The 24,527-nt window shown below is 42.2% G+C and overlaps 1 protein-coding gene across 4 annotated transcripts in view; it reads left to right on the forward strand.

Annotated features, from left to right (window-relative positions):
• The first annotated feature begins 608 nt into the window (after positions 1-608).
• The window catches only part of llgl2 (LLGL scribble cell polarity complex component 2), a 76,170-nt gene continuing 52,251 nt past the window's right edge, over positions 609-24,527 (forward strand). For 2 of the 4 annotated variants that reach the window (XR_004415847.1, XM_033044429.1), the window contains exon 1: positions 609-776. The gene's annotated coding sequence lies outside the window, so the exon portion shown is untranslated. The other 2 variants (XM_033044431.1, XM_033044430.1) reach the window with 2 other exon arrangements.

Genomic DNA, 24,527 nt, shown 5'->3' on the forward strand with positions numbered 1-24,527 from the left:
CACTTGTCATCCCAGCTTGGACATACATTACCTTTCTTTGCCACTGCTGGGACCAAATACGGCAATTTCTACCAAAAGGCACAGATATTATCAAAAGCAATAACGTTCAGAAGGACATATTTAGTCCACCAGTCATGTGGTGCCTTCATTGAAGGGCACTACTTTTTCTATTTTTTTCTTCAAAAATCCTATAATTTCTCCCAACTTACAATTGTATCTGATTGCGTACCTGATCTTAACATCTTAAGATACAATTCCCTTCTTCAGGGTCTCGACCCGAAACGTTGCCTATTTCCTTCGCTCCATAGATGCTGCCTCACCCGCTGAGTTTCTCCAGCATTTTTGTCTACCTTTGATTTTCCAGCATCTGCAGTTCCTCTTAAACATACAGAAACAATCTAATAATTTCTGCTTCTGGAACCATTTTTTTTATCGTATTAGCTAAGTACAATGTATTTGTTTTCTTTATGCAAAACTTGGTCAATCTCAACGCTATTGTTTAACGGCTTTCGATCAAGAGGTTTTGGATACCTAACCTCAGTACATTAAAGGCGCTTTACAGAAACAAGTTGTTGTTGTTGAGAACCACATTAAAGGGGAGGTGCGCTGGAGGCGCTGTTTGCCGGGCGCTGTGATTGTGCGCTGCAGAGCCGGTGCGGTCCCTTTAAGAGGTTACCTGGCGGTTGCACCTGGCTGGCGGAAAGGGTGACGCTGGATCCGGCCGGGACACACCTAGAGGAAGGCTGGGAGGCCGCGAGACATCACCGAGTGCCCAGGTAAAAGTGAGAGCGCGCGGGGAACCGGGTGACACACCCTCCCTCGGCTGTGTAGCGCGATTGCTCGGTTGAGCCCGGGTCGGGCCTAGAAGGAGAGGCGCAGCCTGGGGCTCGGCTACCAGGAAGAAGTGGGGCATCTGCGACTTGCCGGATCTGGGCGAGAGTTACTCAGCGGCTGGGCGCCGGGTCAACCAGGCCAGGATCCAGCTGGGTAAATACTGGTACTAGTTTGGTAACAGTTAACTTGATGGGTACCGTGATACCTAGCTGTGTAAAGGGACGATTTAGCCATAGTGATAACTATTTTGTTGACATAACCAGCCTAATGAAGGTAATAATTATGTTAATAGTGGTTTGAGCACGTGAACTATGTTGGTGACCAGGTAAAAGTGATATGTCGGGGTTTAGAGGGTTAATTTTGTGGGGAATTTGGTTATTACAAGAACATTTTGAGAGACTGGAATGATTGGGAAGTCTGTTTCCTCAGTGAAAGTGAAGAGAATCTGGATCTAGCTTCCTTAATGGCCCTTTTCTCGTCTATGGCTGCCCGCTCGAAGGGTGAGGGGAAACTCTGGCGGTCAGTAGGAGTTTCGAAGGTGGAAGATACGTCTGGGAACTCGTGAACTGTGGTTCTATGTTCACTGTGCTGTGTGTTATGCGTTGTATGTTTGCGTTTTTTATTGGTTTGTAGTTAGTGGTTTGATTGTTTCTAATGTTGGCTCATTGCCTCAGACGGCTGTAGCCGTCTGGAGGTGGATGAGGGGGAAAATTGAAATGGTTTCCTGATTTGGGCCATTAAAGACTCCTTTAGACAACGAAGTACTTGTGTCTGTGAATGGCTTGGGTGGGCCCTGACACCACCAGGAGGGGGCAGTGCTGGGTTAGGTGCTCTTCTGCTCTCAGGGAGTGGCCCAGTAGGACATGGTGTGTCTCTTTCCCACAACTGTGCTACTAAAATTGGGGCTACAGTGTTATGACATTATAATGTTGTGATACTGCTTATGACTAAATGACTTTTGCACCCATTAATGTTAGACATATAAATGCATGTGTCCAAGCTTGTCTGAGTTTTGGCAAAAGTGCTGAACTATTGTAAAATGCCTCGTGTTAGATACAGCTTGTGTGTATGTTCTCAACTAGGAATTCGGAAAATGAAGTGGAATGCAACGTATCCTAAAGACACAGGAGTAGAATTAGGCTATTGAGTCTGCTCTGCCATTTGATCAAAGCTGATCTATCTTTCTCTCTTAACCCCATTTCCCTGCCTTCTCCCCATGAACCTTTGACCTTCCCAACCGAGAACCTATCAATCTCAACCTTAAAAATAGCCAATGTCTTGGTCCCCACAGCTGTCTGTGGCAATTAATTCCACAAATTCACCACCTTCTAGGTAAAGATAAACCTCATCTCCATTTTGATGGTAGGTCCTTTTTTTCAGAGGCTGTGCCTTTTGGTTCTAGACTCTCCCATTACTGGACACATCCTTTCCATGTCCACTCTATCTAGGCCTTTCAATATCTGGAAGGCTTCAATGAGACCCCCCCCCCCCCCCTCGTCTTTCTAAACTCCAGCTAATGCAGGCCAGAGCCTTCAAATGCTCCATGTACTTTAATGCAATCATCCCTGGAATCATTCTCATAAGCCTCTTCTAGGCCCTCTCCAAAGCCAAGACATCCTTCCTCAGATATTAGACAAAAAAATGCTGGAGAAAAGGAGTAGGTAACCTTTTCGGGTTGAGACCCTTCTTCAGACTGCAGACCTTTTTCTGCGGTTCCTTCTTAAACACTTCCTCAGATATTTATTATTTATCTGTGCACTGTGGATGGCTTGATTATATTCAAGTATAGTCTTTTTTGACTGAATAACATGCAAACAAGCTTTTCACTGTACCAAAGTACACATGACAATAATAAACTAAACTAAAAGAATATGGGGCTCAAACCTGTTCACAATATTTCAAATGTTGCCTTGCCAGCGCCTGATAAAGCCTCAGCATTACATACCTGCTTTTATATTCTAGTCCCATCAACATGAATGCTAACATTGCATAGGTTAAGAAGAAACACCTCTGCTAGTGCTTTCAGCTGAAGGACATTGGAACACTTGAAATATAACAGTGACCACACCCTCAAAGTAATGTAAAGAGCAATGTAATAATCTAAACTTCATTAATTACTCTTTGGAATCTGGATGCCGTTGGTTGCCTGCCTCTAATTGACTTTAAGATGATGGAGAGCCGCCATCTTGAATTGCGCCTGCCTCTTGACAAAGCTGTTGGGCAGATATGATTGAAACCGAGTGGTGAAGTTCAAAGTGTTCAAGAAGGAACTGCAGATGCTGGAAGATCGAAGGTACACAAAAATGCTGGAGAAACTCAGCGGGTGCAGCAGCATCTATGGAGCGAAGGAAATAGGCGACGTTTCGGGCCGAAACCCTTCTTCAGTCTGAAGAAGGGTTTCGGCCCGAAACGTCGCCTATTTCCTTCGCTCCATGGATGCTGCTGCACCCGCTGAGTTTCTCCAGCATTTTTGTGTACCTGGTGAAGTTCAAATTTGGGTGGTGTGCAATTTGAAGAGGAAACTGCAGATGTTGTTCCTGTGTGCCTCCTCCATGGATGCAAACATATTTGGGAGATGCTGTTGGTTTTCCTATAGTGCGTTCTGTAGATGGTACTCACTTCAGCCAGTGTGTATCAGTAGAAGGACTTAACATTCAAGGTGCTGGATGGAATCAGTCAAGCAGATTTTGTTCTGGATAATGTCTGGTGTTGTTGGAGGATGCCCGTATCCATCTGGTGCTACATATTCCTGACGTGACTTGTAGATGGTGGAAAGGTATTGGCATATCAAAAGGTGAGTCAATTAGCACATGATACCCACCTTTCATCTGCCTTTGTGGCTGCAATATATGTGGCTGCTCCAGTTTATTTTTTGATCAGTGGTATTCGCCAGAATGTTAATGATGGGTGACTCAGTAATACCACATGTCCTGACGAAGTGTGAACTCATGAGTAAATTGTTGTGTAAATGTCTCCTTCTGACAATGCCTTTCATTAGTTTATTAGTGATTGAGTAGAGTGGGCAGTAATTGGCTAGATGTAATTTGTTCTGTTATTTGCAAAGAGACAAAGCTAGTTTAGAAACAAGTCTTTAGCTCTGTAGCAATGTTGTTGTCGTGTCATGTAGTCTTTGTTGCTCACAGTTGTTTCTTGATACTGTGTAGAGTGATTTAAATTGGCTGAAAATGGCTTCCATGATGGGGTTTTGTGGAAACTCTGATGGATCTTCCACTTGCCACTGAACACGATTGTGAATGCTTCAGTCTTTATCCCTGCAAGCAGGATCCTGACATTGTTAAGGACTCCATCATTGAAGCCTATTTGGTATTAAATTGTCCACTGCTATTTGTGGCTAGATGTGGCAAATCGTTTAACTGATCTGTTGGTTGTGGGGTTGCTTAGCTGTGCCTGTATGCTGTATAGCATGCATATAGTCCTGTGGAGTTTCACCAATTTTTAAGGATTTGTTTAATTTCTCAAATTGACCAATGTGGAAGTGGTGCTAAAGCCCCAGATATCTGTGATCTATATCAATGATTTGTTCGAGGGTCCCTAATCAAAGCACATTTCTAAGTTTGGAGATGATACTGAGGAATTATGAATATAGAGTAGAATATCAAAATACTTCACTTGTATAAGCTGAATGAGTGTGTAAGAACATGGGTAGGTGGTGCAGAAAGTTGAAAAAGAGGTTTTGTGTTTTGCAAAGAACAGAAAAGTAACCTTTAAAAAAAAAAATGGTGACTGACTGGTGAAGATTGTTCAAGGTTCCTTGTTCATGAGTCACTGAGCTAACTTATGGTGAAGTGTGTGATTAGGAAGGCAAAAAAGCAAACCGCCATAGGAACTCAGCAGGCCAAACTGCATCTGTGAAGGGAAATAGACAAACAACGTTTTGGGTCGAGACCCTTAAGATTGTCGTTACTGAGAGAGGATTTGAATAGAGTAAAAATGTCTTCCAGTTGTTACAGGGGACCTCAAAGAAGCTGTGCGTGGAATGTTGCATATAGTTTTGGCGCCTTACTTAAAGATGTACTTGTGTAGTGGGAATACAATGAAGATTCAACTGCCTGGTTCCAGGGATGGTGGGTTCCCACACAAGGAGACATTAAGTTACAACTGCATTCTCTAGAATTCGGAAGAATGAGAAATAATGTAATTAAAAATTACAACATTCTTACAAGACTTGAGAAAGTGGACGTAGGAAGGATTCCCCTGGCTGAGGAGTTTGACCTTAGAACCAAGGGTCAGAGTTTCAGAATAAATGGTGGATTAGTACTTCACACAAGGTACTCTTTTGGAATTCTCTACCTTAGACAGTGGAGGTTCAGCATTTGGTTGCATTCAAAGTAGAGATTGAAAAAATGTTGGATACTGAGGGATATGTTTGACAGCTCCCTGTGGTAACGATCAGTCAAAGTCTGCAGAAGGGTCTCTAGCCGAAATGTCACCCATTCCTTCTCTGGAGAGATGCTGTCTGTCCCGCTGAGTGACTCCAGCATTCTGTGTCTATTTTTGGTGTAAACCAGAATCTGCAGTTCCGTCGTACACATGATGAATGACTGAGTGGGCTTAGTTCTGGTGTTCTATGTTTGGGACTTATTAAAAGTCTAGATTACTAACTTAATTTAAATTCCACAAATGCCGTGGTGGGATTTGAATTGGACTCTCCAGATTGTTAGTTCAAACATCTAGCTTACTAACACCTGATGTGTCTATTTTTTATAGGATAAATAATAGAGCATTGCAGTTTCTGGAGAATGTTTGTAGATCTAAGCAAAATGTGCCTAAAAAGCTGCCTGCAATAGGTGTAGATATTTCTGTTCCTGGACTGAATAGAAACTGAACTAGGTCATTTTCATCCCTTGTGCTCCTTTATTTCTAGTTAAGGGTCATGATAAATTGAAAAGTAAGGCATGTAAATTAGCAAGTCTAGTGTTAAAACAGAGCACTGAATTTTTTTCAGGATCTAGCAGTGAAAGACTGCTGCTCAAAAAGGTGAATAAATTGATTTTGATAGAACTTGCATATACTGTAAAAAATGTCAATGGATATATTAAAAATAAAAGGAATGGCAAAGTTAGGTAAGGACCTCTAGAAAATGGGGCTTAATTAATATCGGGCAAACAAGATAACAATGAAACATTGGGTGGGGGGGGGGGGGTCAGCAATGATACATTGATGTTCTCCCTTTCGAAGCGAGCATAGAAAACATTAAGCTTTTACGGGAGTGTTGGATTGCTATCACTTGAACTACTACTTGGTTTGCCCATATCCATATAGGATGTAATAGCAAGCCCTGCTACATCTGCCGAATGACCGACTGATCCTGCAGTTTAGACCGAAAGCGCCTGCTTTTCTGATGGACTGTATAAGATCGTGTCTAGTCTTGTATGACCTGTATTGCCAGACATAAATGCCCAAGTTTTTCTTATGGTTGTCAAGACTGATCTCACTGAGTGTATGTGTAGGAAAGAACTGCAGATGCTGGTATAAATCGAAGGTAGACACAAAATGTTGGAGTAATTTCAGCAGGTCAGGCAGTATCCCTGGAGAGAAGGAATGGAGAGTAGGAAGTAGGGGTTGATGAAAACGCTGCATTAGTGGAGGCTAGGGAGGGAATGGGGGCTTGTGAGGAATTGTGGATGAAGTGGGGGGACGGGGTGGTGGCTCAGAAGAATGAGGGATGTGGGGGGTGTTTTGGAGTTTAGCAGAAGTGACATGGTTACTGGTAGACAAGGGTAGTAGGACCATTTTGCAGGCCATATGTTCATTGTATTTCCCACAAAGCTTGGCAGGCCCTGACCAAGAGTCTAGGACGTGTATTCTGATGAGTCATATGGGTTGGGTTGTATTGGCCAGACACTGTACTTTATCCAGTTTATCATGGTATCTTTTTAGCATTATCCTCTTTATTTGATGTTTCACCCCTGAACAGGTGTGCAGTGGGTTTGCTATATTTAATGCAACAGTCAGCCTGGTATGGAATAAAACTTGCAAGCTTTCACGCTTGCCAGGGTCCCAAAGGTACAGTAAAAGGACTAACTTGTCGGTCCTCCTGATTTTTGCTTGGTCTTGCTCTGCACATTTGGGTACCGTGTTTACCGAAATGATTATACGTCAAAATAACTCAGTGGGTCAGGTGGCATCTCTGGAGAGAAGGAATAGGTGACGTTTTGGGTCGAGACCCTTCTTCAGACAGATCTAAAACGTCACCTATTATTTTTCTCTAGCGATACTGCCTGACCTACTCCAGCATTTGTGTCTATCTTCGGTGTAAACCAGCAAGGAGGACTTTGGAACTGTGAAAATGTGATCTAACTTAATACAAAAACGAATTTCTGTCAGCATGGTTAAGACTGAGTATACTGCTGACTTGGTCCTTCACTTTAAATCCTGAGCTAAGATCTGGTCCTATAGATATTGTTTGTTAGCAGGGCACATCTACCACCTGGATTTGCTCAGTGACTAGTTCAGAAAGGGCTACAGATAAAGATCGTTTCAGAGACTTTGACACAAAGGCGGAGCCTTTTCAGCCAGAGTTGGCATTGGCAGTCGAAAGTGTGCATGTCTGTGATCAGATGAAATAGAGGATTGCATAAGAAGGTAAACTGGGGGAGGGGAAGAGGGGAGTGGAACAATTTGCAGATACAGTATTGGGGGGAAAAATCAGGATTGGGGTACGGTCAGAAAGTGATTAGACAATAGGGTAAGTTTTGAGACCTGGGTTAGTTGAGGTTGATTACTCGATAAGAACCACTGTAGAACAGTTAGGCAGAAAAGATTTGGGTGAATTGCAATTTATATTGGGTGGTAGGTCAGTCAGGAACGTAGCAAGAAGCATGGGCGAGTTTTGATATTTTTTAGCTTATCTCAGTCATTGTAGCAGAGGAAATGAATTGGAAGCTCAGTATTGAGGTTCTAGTGCAAATGCTGTTTCATTTGTGCCTAGGTTTCTGTGATCTTAATTCTCATTCCCAACCTTGATTATAACTTTGTAAATGCCATGCAGCTGAGAGAATCTTTATTTCATCGGCTTTTTGCATTTTTTAGTAGTGAAGTATAAAAATGGCATGCGTTGTGAGCAGCCCTGACAGAGTTGTATGTCAGTGATGTATGTGTTTTTCTGTACTTGCCACACAACTAATGTGCAAATACTGTTGCTTGGTGTCATCAAGGCTTGTTCTAACCTGTATAGTTTCACTTGTCTGGTGAGAAATTTGTAATCTGGGTTTCTGGCATCTGCGACTTTGGAAATTATTTTGTCTTTACTCTGGAAATGTACCAACAATTTATTACTAATGTGGTACTTTGAAATGCTTTCCTTTTGGTTTAAATCAAATGCCTCTTTTAAAATAACAATGCGTTTGGGCCAAATATTTTTTTTTATATGGAACAACTGTAAACTCCGTGTATGGGTTGTTGTACCTTGTTGACCAGTTACAACTGCAGCATTTATATGTTCCTTCATGATACCTGATCAGAATGTACAGAATCTGCTTTGCCTTGGTTATTGTCAATGGGCCCTTTCATTGAAGATTTTTACTTTAAGAGCATTCGTCTACATTTAAAGACCAGCATAGGTAGCAAAATCTGAACCCTATACTGCTTTTCCTAGCGGAGTACTGAAGTAGTCCAAACCATAATGCACAATTTCTGGAGTCAATTATAAAAGATGAAATTTCCAGTAAATGGCTGATTTAAAAAAAAAAATTTTTACAGTTGTATTTAATGATTTAATTGCCAGTAACGATTCAGTGTGCCCTATTAAGTTTGAATGATTTCAGACAGAATATTGTGTTGATTACGTGATTTCATTTGATGGCAAGGAAGCTTCAAATGACCCCAGAATGCTTAAGTTGGACTTGCCTTCCTGTATCTTGCTGTGATAGGGTCGGTGGAGAGAATTCCTTTCAGTATTGAGGCCCACTTTAGTTTAGTTTATTATCATGTGTACTGAGATGCAGTGAAAAGCTTTTTTTTTTGCATACTATCTAGTCAGTGGAAAGACTGTACAAGAGTACAATCGAGCCGTCCACAGTGTACAGATATAGGACAAAGGGAATAAGATTTAGTGCCAGTTAAAGCCAGATTAAAGATAGTCTGAGGCATTTCCAAAGAGTTTGATGTTTTGTAGAAACTAGGTGCAGGAGTAGGCCATTTGGCCCTTCGATCCAGCACCGCCATTCAGAAGGCAGTGGAGGCCGATTCCCTGGATGCTTTCAAGAGAGTTAGACAGAGCTCTTAAAGATAGCGGAGTCAAGGGATATGGGAGGAAGTAGGAACGGGGTACTGACTGTGGATGATCAGCCATGATCACAGTGAATGGTCTACTCCTGCACCTATTGTCTATTGTCAATATGATCATGGCTGATCATCCAAAATCAGTACCCCGTTCCTGCTTTTTCCTTGCATCCCTTGATTCCGTTAGCCCTAAGAGCTATATCTAACTAACTCTCTCTTGGAAACAAACTCAGGACCACTCTCTAGTTGGTGATAGGATGTTTCAGTTGCCTGGGAAGAAACTGTCCCTGAATCAGGAGGTGTTTGTTTTCACACTTCTATACCTCTTACCTGATGGGAGAGGGGTAAAGAGGGGGTGCGCAGGGTGAGACACGTCCTTGATTATGCTGGTGGCCTTGCCGAGGCAGCGTGTTGTGGATGGTCTGTGCTGCGTCCGTAAATCTCTTCCATTTCTTGGAGTTTTGGATGGAGCTGTTCCCAAATCGTGCTGTGATGCAATGCTTCTATGGCGCATCTGTAGAAGTTGGTGGAGACATGGTGAACTATTTAAGCCTTCTATGGAAGTATAGGCGTTGGTGTGCCCAGGACAAGTTGCGGGTGATACTTTAAGGAACTTGATATTGGCTATAAATAAACTGGACAGACCTTCCATAGTTTTTCATTTTTAATTGAATATATCTGCTGTGTTGCCTTTTGGTCCTGCAATGTAGCCAGTATTTGTGAAAAAAGATCCTGTTGTATAACTATTGGAATTGTTGGGTTGTTACACTAACAAATGTGGTTACCTCTTTACAACTGGTAGCAAACATTAGTGTTTTTGCTACTTTCGGTGCAGGAAATGCCTCGCTGAGAAATTGGCGAGTCATTATTTTTCTCAATGTAGTAACCATGGCACAGACATGGTAAATTAACAACTCTGCAAATCGATTCATGATTAATCTTGAGTGAGTAAGTGATAAGATTGTCCTACATTCAATTCTAATCCCAGTTGGCTGCTCATTACATTGCCCTGCATTCTTTTCCTGGATAAGTTTACCATTTGTGTTCGGTTGAATCATTTTCCTTTTATCCCAGAGAATATTTAACCTGGTTTAGCAGGGTTTCAACATCAATTATTTTTGTCCTTGTTAAAATAGAAAAATAATAGTTGAGCTAGTCGTAAAATTGGTGAATTTGTTGGTTGAAATGTTTGTGGGCCGATGTCTATGGTGGTGGAAAAAAACACTAGGTTCTGTGTCCATTTGAGATGTGAGAGAAAAATTTACATTTTTTAACTGTCCCCATCCTTCATTTAGATGAAATCTTAAACTAGCTGAAGGCTAAAGTGTTAATGCAAGGTCCTAAAAAGGGTATCGACCCAAAACGTTGCCCATTCCTTCTCTCCAGAGATGCTGCGTCACCCGTTGAGTTACTCCAGCATTTTGTGCTTATCTTTGATTTAAACCAGCATCTGCAGTTCTTTCTTACACAAGGTCCAACTACATATTTTTGGAAAAGCAGCAGGCCACTTGACCTTTTAATCCTGCTCTGCAGTTCAGTAAGCAGATCATATCTTGACCAGTCACCTGTCTTGGATCCTTTCCATTTTTTGCAGGATGGGTGTGTATACATCTTGGATTTGAAATTCTTCATCGGGCTGGCATTATTGCTTCCCGGAAGAGTTTTACGTTTGATCTCCCCTGTTCTTCAGAACGCCAAACTCCCATTGAACTTTTTCCCCACTATACCTGCTTCCATAAAACAATCAATCCATGCCCCTATTCCTTTCATTATCTTATAACATCAAGTGTGTTGCTACAACTTTGTAGGGTGTTTGAGGTCTTGCCTGGAGAACTTTCATTTCTATAGCCGCACAATTTGCAATACTCTAATGGGATGGAAGTGTCTTTTCATCCAATAAGAGATGATCTTCCACAAGTCTCTGAAGAGGTTTGGTAGTCAGTGATTTGAGAATGGTATCCCTGAAAGGAGAATCCAGAATTGGAGGCATATCTTTAAAATAAAGGATCAACCACTTAAGAAATGAAGAATTTATTCTTCTGAAGTCAGTGAATTTGAGTTCTGTTGTAGTGAACTGTGGAGGATCAATCACCAAATATAAAGGCTGAGACAAAGAAATTGTGGATTAGTGGGAAGATGTGTTGGAGTTGAAGTTGAGATGAAATAAGTTGTGATATAACTGATTGATAGAGCAGGGCATTTTTTGTGATTCTCTAGCACTGGGCAAGCAAATATTGCTTGATCAAATATGGCTTGCAGCTTTATTATTGTAGGATATTCCTAAACACTACAGGAATAAGAAAGGCTGCACACATTGGTCAATGTGAAAGCAAAAATTCCTCCAATAATTTAAAGCTACTTTTCCATTGCAACATGTTTGCTTTAATTTGATCATTCACAGTGCCTACCGGTTAGCTTTTACTCAGCATTTCAGATCAGTGGTCGATTATCTGAGGAGACGTCTCAATGAAGTGTTAGGAAGGAACTGCAGATGTGGGTTTAAACCGAAGATAGACACAAAATGCTGGAGGGACTCAGTGGGACAGGCAGCATTTCTGGAGAGAGGGAATGGATAAAGTTTCGGGTCGAGACCGTTCTTCAAACTGTTTCCTGGAAGGATAATCTAGAACTAGAGGGTATGTCTTTAAAATAAGATCTTCAGTCTGAAGAAGGGTCTCGACCTTAAACATCACACATTCCTTCTCTCCAGAGCTGCTGCCTGTCTCACTGAGTTATTCCAGCACTTTGTGTCAATTCCTTCTCCACAGATGTTCCCTGACTTGGTGATTATTTCCACCATATTATTTTTGGATTGTGAAGATCTACCGAAGTTTGCTTTTATCTCCGCGGACTACTTAACTTTTTTTCCTTTTTATTGTTGAAGTCATTTCAATATCATCATAAAATGACTTTTACCATTTTTTGTTCCTTGCAGACCTACATTATGCCCTACTAGTTTAAATTTGCATCTACAATTCATTCGTTTTTTTAAGCGAGTTGTTGGTTAACCGATGTCAATAGGTAGATAAGCAGCAGTTGGTGCATGTTATCATGGCAGCAGAATTCAGATGTACTGGAGTCCGGACACAGTAGTGGGGAGCCAGGAAAGTGTTTAGAATTGTCACATCTTCGGGTGACAGTGGGCTGGATGAGCATTTCCGAAAATATGCTAAGGCTGGATGTATACAATATCATGAACTACAATAAAAGACTTGATATCATATGGATATACATGATTATTGGAGAGCAACTAGAATTTGTGCCCTGTGGATTACCTTATGGTTTACAGAAATAAAGACGGAATGCTGGAAGCATGTGGGTACCGTCTGTAGATGCTGTTTTTAGAAATGTTTCCATTGCTTTGGTTTCATTAGAACAAAGGAAACATTATATAATTTGCAGTCACCCTGCCCTGCTGAATCTCTGTTAGCCCATGAAGCTAAACATGGACTTAAGCTGATCTATAATGCTCCCAGGTGACCGATACAGTTGCATATGCCCGATGAGTTCAAAAACGAAGCATGGTTGTGGGATAGAGGTTGGGAAGAGCCATTTTCTCAGTGGGAATCAAGCTTGTCGTCCTGAAGTGTATATTTAGTATTATAAAGGCAGTATTGCACAAATGATTTGAACCCCTTGAGTGTATGTAGATTTAATTTTGGACTGTTGTGTTCTTAAAGTGTGCTAAGTTGTGTATTTGCTTGTTCACTGAAGTTATTTGGATTTTAAACCAATAGAATTTATTGTGATTCTTCACTTGGATTTGAAATGATTGACCCGCAGGTGAATTTTAGCTTTATAGACAATGTAACCCTTGCCTACCTAAACCAGCATTGACCTTTAACAGGCATATGGGTTACTAGGCCTGAGTGGATGTCTGGTCAGCTACTCTAGCTCTTGTCAAGTACTTGGTTTTGTGTTATATAGTCAAGGTTTGATTATATTAGCATTGAATACCTGCTAAACATCCCTCAAACATGCAACTGGAAGATTGTCTTTATCTAAAATATTAATGTTCTTGTTAAATTAGCATAGTTTATATGGCAGCCCATTTTCTCTCCTTTGTCTTTTTGTTACACAGCTACGGACTGGACTGCTGAGGACAAACTTCTCCACTCCTGCTTGGCTGAACAACAAACTATTATTAACTTTCAGGGTTAGGGTTGTGGAACATGCTGATATCACCTGTTGCCCAGGCTAACTGACTGCTTTGTATCCCTGATCGAAAGCTGCAGACATACTACTTATCCATCTCCTAAAAACAGCTTTCCCAGTCCCACTGCAAAGCATTATTGAAACCCACCTAATAATAAATCTGACTATAGGACTGTACGTGGCCCATAAAACAACTTGGCTTGTTAACCCACGCAACCAGTGGTTTTTGGTCATTTTGCTTCTGATTTAGTCGTGTTGTTTAACTGGTGGTCTAAATATAGCAAATTAAGTATCAGGTTAACTTTTTAACTGGTTCCTTGCCTTGAGAATATTATCTCAATAAATGTCTTGCAGTACCATTTCTAAGTTATACGCCTGACACTTGCCTGCTCTTAGCCATTTTACCCAATCAAAAATGCATACAGTTCTTGCATTGTCTTATTGTGGATCTTATATTCCTCATCCTGCTGGGGGAGGTGTGCCAACTCTGAGATATTAACATATTGATGTGGCCAAAGACTATATTGTAATTGGGAATATCTTCAGTCTGGAAATAGCTTGTTCTTACTTTTGCACATCTCCATTTTGGCACAAATTCTGAGGAGAATAATCTTCCACAGCCTATTGGACTCGGTGAGTTTTCCCAGGGCAGGCAACAAAACAAAAAAAAAGTCAGAACCAGTGATGGTGAAAACTGAGATGCTGAATTCTACTCTGATCATTTTACAGCAATTGAAATATAATTTGGTGTAATATTTCTCCTCTGTGATTTGGGGGCAAATGTTAGCAACTATTGTACAGTTCAGTGCAAAATTCAATTTGGAAACAAAGATAAAACATTCAAATTTGGACTAAATTGTTATCAATTTCATCAATGTATTGTGCCAAAATGGCAAAATGGACTCTACAACATTACTTTAAGATGGTCCAATCTCAAAACAAGAAAAACAGAGCCTCTTGTTTTATTTTGTTCTCTCTGGCTGTAGGCATGGTGCCAGGGCATTGGAGGACTGCAGTTGCTGTAATGTTGATTAATGTAACTTTACATGCTTCTAGGATATCATCAGACAATTGACATGCAAAGCTCTGTTAAGCTCTTGAGTGAGAGCTCAGGATTGTTTTTTAGATTCAATGATTCCATTCTCACCCAGTTGATTGGTTGCATGTGTTCTCAATTAAATTAGTTTTTAAGAAACTAGTGTCAAATTTAAGTACGAATTACTATATAAACTGAAATGAGAACTTGAATTCCATCTATACTGCAAATCTGAATGTTGTTTTATGTAAGGTTTATTTGGTAGATCTTGCATAGAGCAACCACCAATGGATAAACTTGAAACCAGTACCTGTATCATTGGTAGACAAAAGTGCTGGAGAAACTCAGCGGGTGCGGCAGCGTTGCCTATTTCCTTCGCTCCATAGATGCTGCCGCATCCGCTGAGTTTCTCCAGCACTTTTGTCTACCTTTGATTTTCCAGCATCTGCAGTTCCTTCTTAAACACTGTATCATTGGGCTGTTCCAGGTAGGGAGGATTAAACCTTTACAACTGAAGCATTGCTTGACAAGAATATTGAACCAATCAAAAAGGGGTGGGTGGGAAGTGAAGTGTTGGCTGGGATTTTTGTAATCTGACCTGGCATACTTTCACTCCACCTTGCTTCCCAGAACTGGTTTGTGTAGTTGCGCTTATTTCCTGCTGTAGGGATCATCGAGTTTCGCTTGTGGTTGATTCTGCCATGCTTATTGTTGTGCAATAATTCCCAAGCTCTTCAGTAATTCATCTTGAGCAGTACCTTTACTCTGCCTCATAACTTGTTTCTTTGCTGTATGACTGACTCTCTTGCGGGTCCTCTGCGAGCTACAAATACCCGACTTGTAGTTCAGTATGTGTGTGCTGTCTTTCCCCAACCAGGCCTCCCCCTCCCCAAAGATCTGCAACAATTGGGGACTTGCATGAGCAGAGCTGGAAGAGCGAGTCTGCTTTAAGTGCATTTGTTCCCTCACCAAGTCAGTAAAGGGCCTGTCCCACGGGCATGCGACTCCATGCGGCAAGCGCGACCTAACCAGACGCGGGGGCCGCGTGGAGGTCGAGTGAGTGACATGAAGTGAGAGCGAAGTCCGCGGGAAGTTAGCGTGTGACGTACGGCCTCAATGCGGCTGCGGGCTGGCAGGCCATTGCCACGCAGAATTTTTGAACGCGGTCAGTTTTTCGGAGCCCCGCGCGATGTCGGGACCAGCTCTGCACAACTCCATACGGCTCCGGCGATCGAAGTGGGACCGGCCCCGCGAGTGGGACCGTACGGCTCAAGCGACCACGTTAGGTTGCGCTTGCCGCATGCAGGCGCATACTGGTGTGACCGGCCCTTTAGGTCGCGCTTGCCGCATGGAGTCGCATGCCCGTGGGACAGGCCCTTAAGGCTGGCTGTCAGTTTCTCTTGAACAGTGGGTGCAATAGTTGGCATGGATGTGATGGGCTGAAGTACCTGCTTTTGTGCTGTGTGACAAAGAGTAGGAGTAAACGGGTCCTTTTCACAATGGCAGGCAGTGACTAGTGGGGTACCGCAAGGCTCAGTGCTGGGACCCCAGCTATTTACAATATATATTAATGATCTGGATGAGGGAATTGAAGGCAATATCTCCAAGTTTGCGGATGACACTAAGCTGGGGGGCAGTGTTAGCTGTGAGGAGGATGCTAGGAGACTGCAAGGTGACTTGGATAGGCTGGGTGAGTGGGCAAATGTTTGGCAGATGCAGTATAATGTGGATAAATGTGAGGTTATCCATTTTGGTGGCAAAAACAGGAAAGCAGACTATTATCTAAATGGTGGCCGACTAGGAAAAGGGGAGATGCAGCGAGACCTGGGTGTCACGGTACATCAGTCATTGAAAGTGGGCATGCAGGTGCAGCAGGCAGTGAAGAAAGCGAATGGTATGTTAGCTTTCATAGCAAAAGGATTTGAGTATAGGAGCAGGGAGGTTCTACTGCAGTTGTACAGGGTCTTGGTGAGACCACACCTGGAGTATTGCGTACAGTTTTGGTCTCCAAATCTGAGGAAGGACATTATTGCCATAGAGGGAGTGCAGAGAAGGTTCACCAGACTGATTCCTGGGATGTCAGGACTGTCTTATGAAGAAAGACTGGGTAGACTTGGTTTATACTCTCTAGACTTTAGGAGATTGAGAGGGGATCTTATAGAAACGTACAAAATTCTTAAGGGGTTGGACAAGCTAGATGCAGGAAGATTGCTCCCGATGTTGGGGAAGTCCAGGACAAGGGGTCACAGCTTAAGGATAAGGGGGAAATCCTTTAAAACCGAGATGAGAAGAACTTTTTTCACACAGAGAGTGGTGAGTCTCTGGAACTCCCTGCCACAGAGGGTAGTCGAGGCCAGTTCATTGGCTATATTTAAGAGGGAGTTAGATGTGGCCCTTGTGGCTAAGGGGATCAGAGGGTATGGAGAGAAGGCAGGTACGGGATACTGAGTTGGATGATCAGCCATGATCATATTGAATGGCGGTGCAGGCTCGAAGGGCCGAATGGCCTACTCCTGCACCTAATTTCTATGTTTCTATGTGACTTTGACTGTAACAGCTCCTTTTTTTTCTCCCTATTCTTCTCAGTTGCACGTCTACATTTGGTATTGGTTTTGGTTACCCTCGATTGCTTTCTTGAGTTCCCCATATCTGCATTGACTGTTTCTTGCTCTAACCACAGTTTCCTCTGTGGCCCCACCTGCTTCACTAATTGTTACTCCAGGAGCTTATACCTCACCACTAGCCATAAGTTTTCTTGTTCCAATATCCTCTTGCCTTTTTGGGTCTCTTCCCCTGACCCCCTCTTCCACAGGACTCAAAAGATGAATTGCCTTAATACAGATTGAGACCCTTGTTTGAATTTCCTGCAGTCTTATGCAGTACAATAATGAAGCATCTGAGTGGAAACTTCTTGCAAATGCATCATACTGCACTTAGCATTGCTTGAGAGCTAGAATCTTTGGGTAAACATAATACCATTTCCATGGAAACTGCCTGACCTGCTGAATATCTGCTGCATTTCTGTTTTTACCAGATATTCATCATTTAAGTTTTTGATCTTTCTATTACTTGGGGCCCTTGCATAATATTAATTTATTAATTGATTTTTTATTAGGGACAGTGCATTAATAAACATTTGCATGTAATATGCAAGATTGTAGCCCCTGGTCTACAACATTCTGGAAATGAACATTATGGAGACAAATTGCAGCCCCTGGTCTACAACAAAAGTGTTTGCAGCCCCTGACCACTTGGTTTAATGTACAGGTACATAGATTACATAAGTAATCTCACTTTAGAGTGACAGCACATGACAGTTTTGCCATCAATGGAGTGAGGGAGATGGTAACTGCTATGGGTGGTTTGACCATGTTTCCATTGGCATTCTTCTTGGCTTTTTAGGTGTTTCATAATTATTGATTTATGCTAATGTAATAGCTGTCTAATTATTTAAGTTTTTATGATATCTTTTATTTCGAACGATTAAAAAGAAAAGAAAAGAAAAGATGAAAATGAATAAATAAAAGGAAAATTATATATATACATATATATATAATGTATATACATACACACATACATACATATACATGTACATATATATACATACATACATAAAAAGAAGCCTATGCTTGTCAAGTCCTACCCCCATTCTTCACCATTAACAAATGCAAAATTCAATAAAATAAACTAAACAGACAATTCAAATAAAACTACTCCAATCAAGCTATTAAGAAAAAAAGAACAAAAAAATAAAAGAACAAAAAGAACAAGCACCATTAACATCTGTGAGATTTACATTCTCCTTCCTCATTACTGTACTTTTCAAAGATATATCTTTTGTACATTGGTTGAAATGGTTACTGGTAGTTATGCATAAAACACATGCGTTTTGTGTTTGGGGTGATTTGCCTAGATTTGTAAACCCTGCTGGGAAATTAAAATTCTTGCTAGTTTGGTCCAGTGAACCACCAGAAATGATTTGCGAGGGAGTGTGGACTTACTGATATTAGGGGCCTGCTGTAGTTTGGTTGTAGCTTGGTGTACAAATTCACTTTGCTATGTAGCCATCTGGATTTTCCATATGACTTTGAGGTTAAATGTGTAGCACAGGTTTTAATGCCATTGTTGGGAATTGAAAACATTAATGCAGATCACATCAATTAACACAATCTATTTATAAAGATCCAGGCTTTCTTCCAAAGCACTGAGATTCCTACTGTCTCAGAAGCTTGGTTATAGCCAGTATGGTTTACCCCATGTGGTAACAGGAATGGCAGGGAAAACTGGGCATTTTTAATGTGGAGATTAGTTAGGGTGTTCAAATGTTACAGGGAAAAGGCAGCAAAATGAGGTTGAGAGGGAAAGATAGATCAGCCATGATTGAATGGTGGAGTGGACTCGATGGGCCAAATGGCCTAATTCTGCTTGTATGACTTGTGGATGCAGCCAAGGCTTGTGATCAACCAACATTTGCATAATAATTCCCTGGTATTGTCTTGCGGTCAGCATCAACTGAGCCTCCAGCCAAACACTTTGTCAGAGGCTTGGTGTAAATGTACAATGTGGGAAACTCTCTGGGTGTGTCCCATCCATAAATCAGGATACATTCAATTGATCTTCCATCAATCATCAGCAAGGAGGGAAAATGTGTAATCAACAATTTTATCAAGGCAATACCAATAACATGCTCTCCAATGATCAGTATTGTTTTTCAAGGATCGCTTTGCACCAGTTCTCACTGGACCCAATCATGGACCCAAGAGCTGAATTGGTGAGGTGAAAGTGTGGTCCCTTGACATCAAAGTCGTAACTGACTCTGCATGAAAGAGCCCTAATAAAACTGAAGCCGATGGGCATTGAGGGAAAAAGATTCCAATGGTTGGATTAGACCTTACCCAAAAGATGGTTGCTTGTTGGAGGTTGCTCATCAACATTCAAGGGATTCATGAACAATCCAACGGTATGAGCATTGAATTTTCCAATTTTAGGTGACCTCTAACTTCCCCCGCACCCTTCCCTTACTCCCCCACTCTTCTGTGCTCTTCCTGGACTCGCACCTATTTCTCCCCTCCCCTCCTTCTACATTCCTATCTCTGGCTTCACTAATTAGCTCTTCAGTCTGCCTCGCATCCTCTGCTTTAATCACTGGCCGTTGTTGTAATCATCTGCCTATCAAAACCACCACTTGCCAATGTCCACCTTTTACCTGCCACACTGTGTCCTGCCTCTCCTCTTTCACACTTTCTCCTCTCTTTGCACCCCCTTCCCCCCTCTCCTTACAATCAGTCATAAGAAGGGACCCTGCCTGAAACATCACCTATCTATCTTCTCCAGCGATGCTGCCTGACCTGCTGAGTTACTCTATTACTTTGTCCTTTGGGGCATTCACCTTTGATTGGACATTTAACTAAGGCAGTCACAAAAAGTAGTTGGAGGCTGGATATTCTTTGTGAGGTTCCAAAGCCTTGCATCAGCAAAATATTATAATGTAGTGGAATACTCAACACTTGTCTGAATGAGAGCAGCGTTCAAACAATTTGACACCATCCAGGAGAGAATGACCCTCATGATTGCATCTTGTCATCCAAACTATTCATTCTACTGCCACACTGTGGCTGCAATGAAAAGTTATTCATCTGAAATGTTAACTTTTTTTGTCTCCAAATAAGTTCTCTGATCCACAGAAAATTTAGAAAACACAACATTAGAGCATAGGAACAGGCCCTTTGGTCTACAATGTCTGTGCCCAACGTGCCGCAAAATTAAATTAATCTCTGCTTGTATATGATCCGTATCTCTCCATTCCATGAGTGTCTATATGCCTATCTAAAAGCCTTATAAATGCCACTCATGTCTTCTACCACCAGCACCCAAGTGGCCTTGCACATCTCTTGTAAACTTCCCCCTCTGACCTTCAAGCTATGTTTGCTAGTCTTTGACATTTCCACCCTAGGATAAAAGTCTGACTGTCTACCCTAGCTATGCTTTTCCAATTTATATAAACTTCTAAGTGGTGCAGTGGTGGAGTTGCTGCCTTATAGTGCCAGAGACCCGGGCTTGATCCTGACTACGGGTGCTGTCTGTGTGGAGTTTGTGCGTTCTCCCTGTGACTGATTTTTCTCCAGGTGTTCTAGTTTCTACCCACATCCCAAAGACGTGTAGGTTAATTGGCTTTTGTAAATTCCCCCTAGTGTGTAGGATGTGAAACTATGATAAGGTAGAAATAGTGTACAGGTGATCATTGGTTAGCACGGTCTTAATGGGCCTGTTTCCATGCTGCATCTCTAAACTATTCTCCTTGATCTCCCACACTCCAGAGAAAGGAAATGTTTCTTCCAATCCAAACAAACAATCCAAGTTTGTTCAACCTTTCATTATACTAACACCCTAATCCAAGCAGCATTCTAGTAAAACCTTTCCTACACCCTCTCTAAAGCCACAACTTCATTCCTGTAATGTGACCATAACCACACAAACGGTCCAAATGAAACCTAACCAAAGTTCTACGAAAATGCAATGTACTTCCTGATTCTTGTACTCAATTCCTCTATCGATGAAGACAAATAGATTTTGATTTGATGAAAGAAAAAATAGTTCCCCAGTAAGACATGCCATGCGCCATTTTTACTGTTCCATCTGTGTTGCCACCTATGGGATGCTATGGACTTGGATCTCAAGGTCCTTCTGTACATCAATGCATTTAAGGGTCTTGCCATTAACTATATACTTTCCCTTTCCATTTGGCCTTCCACTTACTCTGATTAAACTCCATCTCTCATTTCTCTGCCCACAGAACCGAAGAACCGAAATGTCACCTATCCATTTCTCCAGAGATGCTGCCTGACCTACTGAGTTACTCCAGCACTTTGTGTCCTTTTGTGTATTAACCAGCACCTGCAGTTCTTTATTTCTCCACCTATCAATTGCTGAGCTTTGTCCTCCTTTCTTCCAGCTTGTTCCTTTTCCGTGCTCCACCCCCCACCTACCACAACCAGTCTGAAGAAGCATCACAACATGAAAAGTCACCTATCCATGTTCTCCAGAGATGCTGCCTTATTCTGAGTTAATATGGCACTTTTTTTGCATATTTGTATGTCCCACTCTGATCGCACTATCCTACATGTCCTTCTTAATGAATACGAATGCTAAGTATTTAATACCTTGCCTCAACCTGTGTCCCAATAATCTTCTGCACCCTGTGGACGACGCGCTGAAGAGCTCTCCTCTCCGCCTCCGTACAGCTGAGATACCACACAGAGATGCCATGTGTTAGTCTGCTCTCTGTGGTGCTGCGGTAGAAGGTTGTCAGCAGCTGTTGGGGCAGACCAGTCTTTTTCAATGTTCTTAGGAAAAACAGTCATTGCTGTGCCTTCTTGACCAGCGCAGCAGTGTTGATGGACCATGTGAGGTCCTCCGAAATGTGTGTGCCCAGAAACCTAAAGCTGGACACTCTCGCCACATTGTTCCCGTTGATGGAGATTGGGGCGTATTCCCCATTATGTGTCCTCCTGAAGTCGATAATCAGCTCCTTGGTCTTGGAGGTGTTTAGGGACAAGTTGTTATGTGAGCACCAGTCCGCCAGGTTCTGCACCTCCGCTCTGTAGTTTGTTTCATCACCGTTGGTGATCAGCCCAATCACCGTTGTGTCGTCTGCGAACTTGACGATGGTGTTGGTGTTGAATGCAGGAACACAGTATTGTGTGAAGAGGGACTAGAGCATGGGGCTCAGTACACAGCCCTGTGGTGTGTGGGCCCAGTCTCACTGCCTGCGGTCCATAGGGTGGCTCATTGGTGCAGCTTGCAGAGCTGCTGCCTCGGTCCCAGAGACCCAGGTTTGATCTTGACCTCTGGTGCTGCCTGTGTGGATTTTGCATGTTTGCCCCCAGAATACATGGGTTTCCTCTGGGTGATCTGGCTTCCTCTCGCATTCCAAAGAGATGCAGGTTTGTCAGGTAATTGGCCTGTGTAAATTGCCTTTAGTGTGTAGGGAGTGGATGAGAAAATGTGATAACAAAGCTAGTGTGATGGTTGGTATGGACTTGGTGGGCCAAAGAACCCATTTCCATGTGGTCCGTTCCGTTACCCTGCCGTCCTTGTCGTCCTCCTTAGTAGAATATGTCAGTCCTGACCTCTGATCAGCTGGCCTTTAACCAAACCCCACTTGTTTAATAACAATTGCCTCCAATTTACTCTCGAGCATCTGCCTAATAATGTTGAAATTTAGTCCTTTCCACCCAGGTTCCCTTCTGGGAGCTCCCCTCTCCTCCCCCCCCCCCCCCCCTTTCACCAAAGTGTACTGTGCAGAGAGGCCCTCTCCCTTACCAACTCTGTTAAAGCCTTACCAACAAAGTATTGGTCCCACAATGGTTAAGGACTGTTTTCTGTGGAACATCGAAGACTGAAGGGAGACCTGGTAGATATGAAATTATGAGAGGCATAGAAAGGGTAGGGATTCAGAGCCTTTTTCCCCAGGGTAGAAATGTCAGATAAGAGTGCGTAGCTTGAAGGTGAGAGGAACAAAAATTAAAAGAGATGGGTGAGGGAAGTTTTTTTTAAAGAGGGTAATGGATTTTAGAAAGGGACATGCATATGCAGGGAGTGGGGGGCGGTGTATGGGTCATGCTTGAGCAGATGCAATTAGTTTATCTCGACCTCTTGTTCAACAGAGAATAGACCAAAGGCCCTGTTCCTGTACTGTGCTTTTCTATGTTCAAAGGTGTATCAGTCCCACCTGTGCACGTCCCACTTTCCATAGAAATGGTCCCGGTGATCCAGGAGTGGATGCCTTATGAATATTGAACTGTTTCATCAGTTGCATTAATGTGAAGTGATTATTAAGTGTGAAATAGTTAATTTCATCCAAAAACTTTGAACATTGAACTGCTGTTGTACAGAAAAAGGTCGCACTGCTTCAGGGGTCAAGGGGTCAGCTATTTGAAGTAAAGATGGGGTGACAATTTTTATCAAACATTGCCGAGCCCTTTAAGAGAATGTGGTTGCTGATGAGTTTATTTCAGGCTGAGAGGGAGGTCAGAGAGCATTGGTGAAGAGAAACTTTAAAAAAAAATTTGGATTAATGACTTTTCATTGGAACTAGAGTAAGATGGAAACATAACAAGTTTTATATTGCAAGGAAATTTGGGAGGGGTTGAACAGAAGCCAAATTCTGTGATGGAGTAGAGGTCGCATTTCCTGTGGAACTTTTAGTTCTGTGATCTTAGTCCTTTCCAGTAACTTTGCTAAATTTAAATTGTGATTTGCTCTCATCAAAATGCTTTTCAACTGCTCACCCTTTCACCTGCTCAGTTTCATTCCCCGAAGGCCAGTGAGATCAAAAAGAGTTCAGTACAGATTTCCTTTAGTTTCCTTTTAATGCCTTTCATTAATCTAGCCCCTCCTTGCATTGAAGCTTAATTCTGATGTAGACAGTGCCAATCTCCTCATTGCCTTGTCAGTCTTTGTTCTCTTTGCTTTACACGCTCAATTGATTCTTTTTACTTTTTTTCTTTTAGAAACTGCTCCAGTTCCCATTTTCTATAAAATTACTGGAAACTAACCAATGGGCAATAGTAAACTACCCGTAAATCTTGAGCTACCTTGAACCACTGCTGCCCTCACAGGGAAGGCACTCCCGGACGACAAATAGCAGCGTTATTGAATGTCGATCATGGTGGTTAGACTCTCGTTAGAGAGGCTCTTTGCCTTGCACTTCTATGGCAAAAGTCTAGTTTTTTAAGTTGACATGAGTTGCTTCAATTTAGAGGAATGAAAAATAATCTGGTGTGCAACTAATAGTGTGTACGTGCTGTGTAATGGGCTTGTCAACACCATTCTTCACTTGACTGCTGATTGATTGGTTGATAATTGGTTGTATTGGAATTCTCCTGTCAAGCAATTTTTCACATTGGTGTTACCACCTGTGGTGTAACGCTACAGAAATAACTTGGTTAGTAGCTAACCTGGATCTGGGCCCAAGGCTTCAGGATAAGCCTTTGCTCCATCGAGGGTGTGATTCTTAAAATCTTGGGGAATTATTGGAATTGTTTGAAGATTAGGTTCTGAGGGTGGAATGGGTTGAGATGGGTTGCCTACCTGCTACATCTGCTGAACATGGTTGCAAATGCTTCAGTATGAACATGCAGGGGTACTGGAGCATGGTGACTCTTTGTGTGCTGGCCCAAGTGCATCTATTTGTGTGTTTTTACAATACTGGGTACAAAACGTGTGACATACATAAAACTGAAGTTCACAAATTATT

This window comes from Amblyraja radiata, chromosome 26 (assembly GCF_010909765.2).
Source record: "Amblyraja radiata isolate CabotCenter1 chromosome 26, sAmbRad1.1.pri, whole genome shotgun sequence".
Lineage (NCBI taxonomy): Eukaryota > Metazoa > Chordata > Chondrichthyes > Rajiformes > Rajidae > Amblyraja > Amblyraja radiata.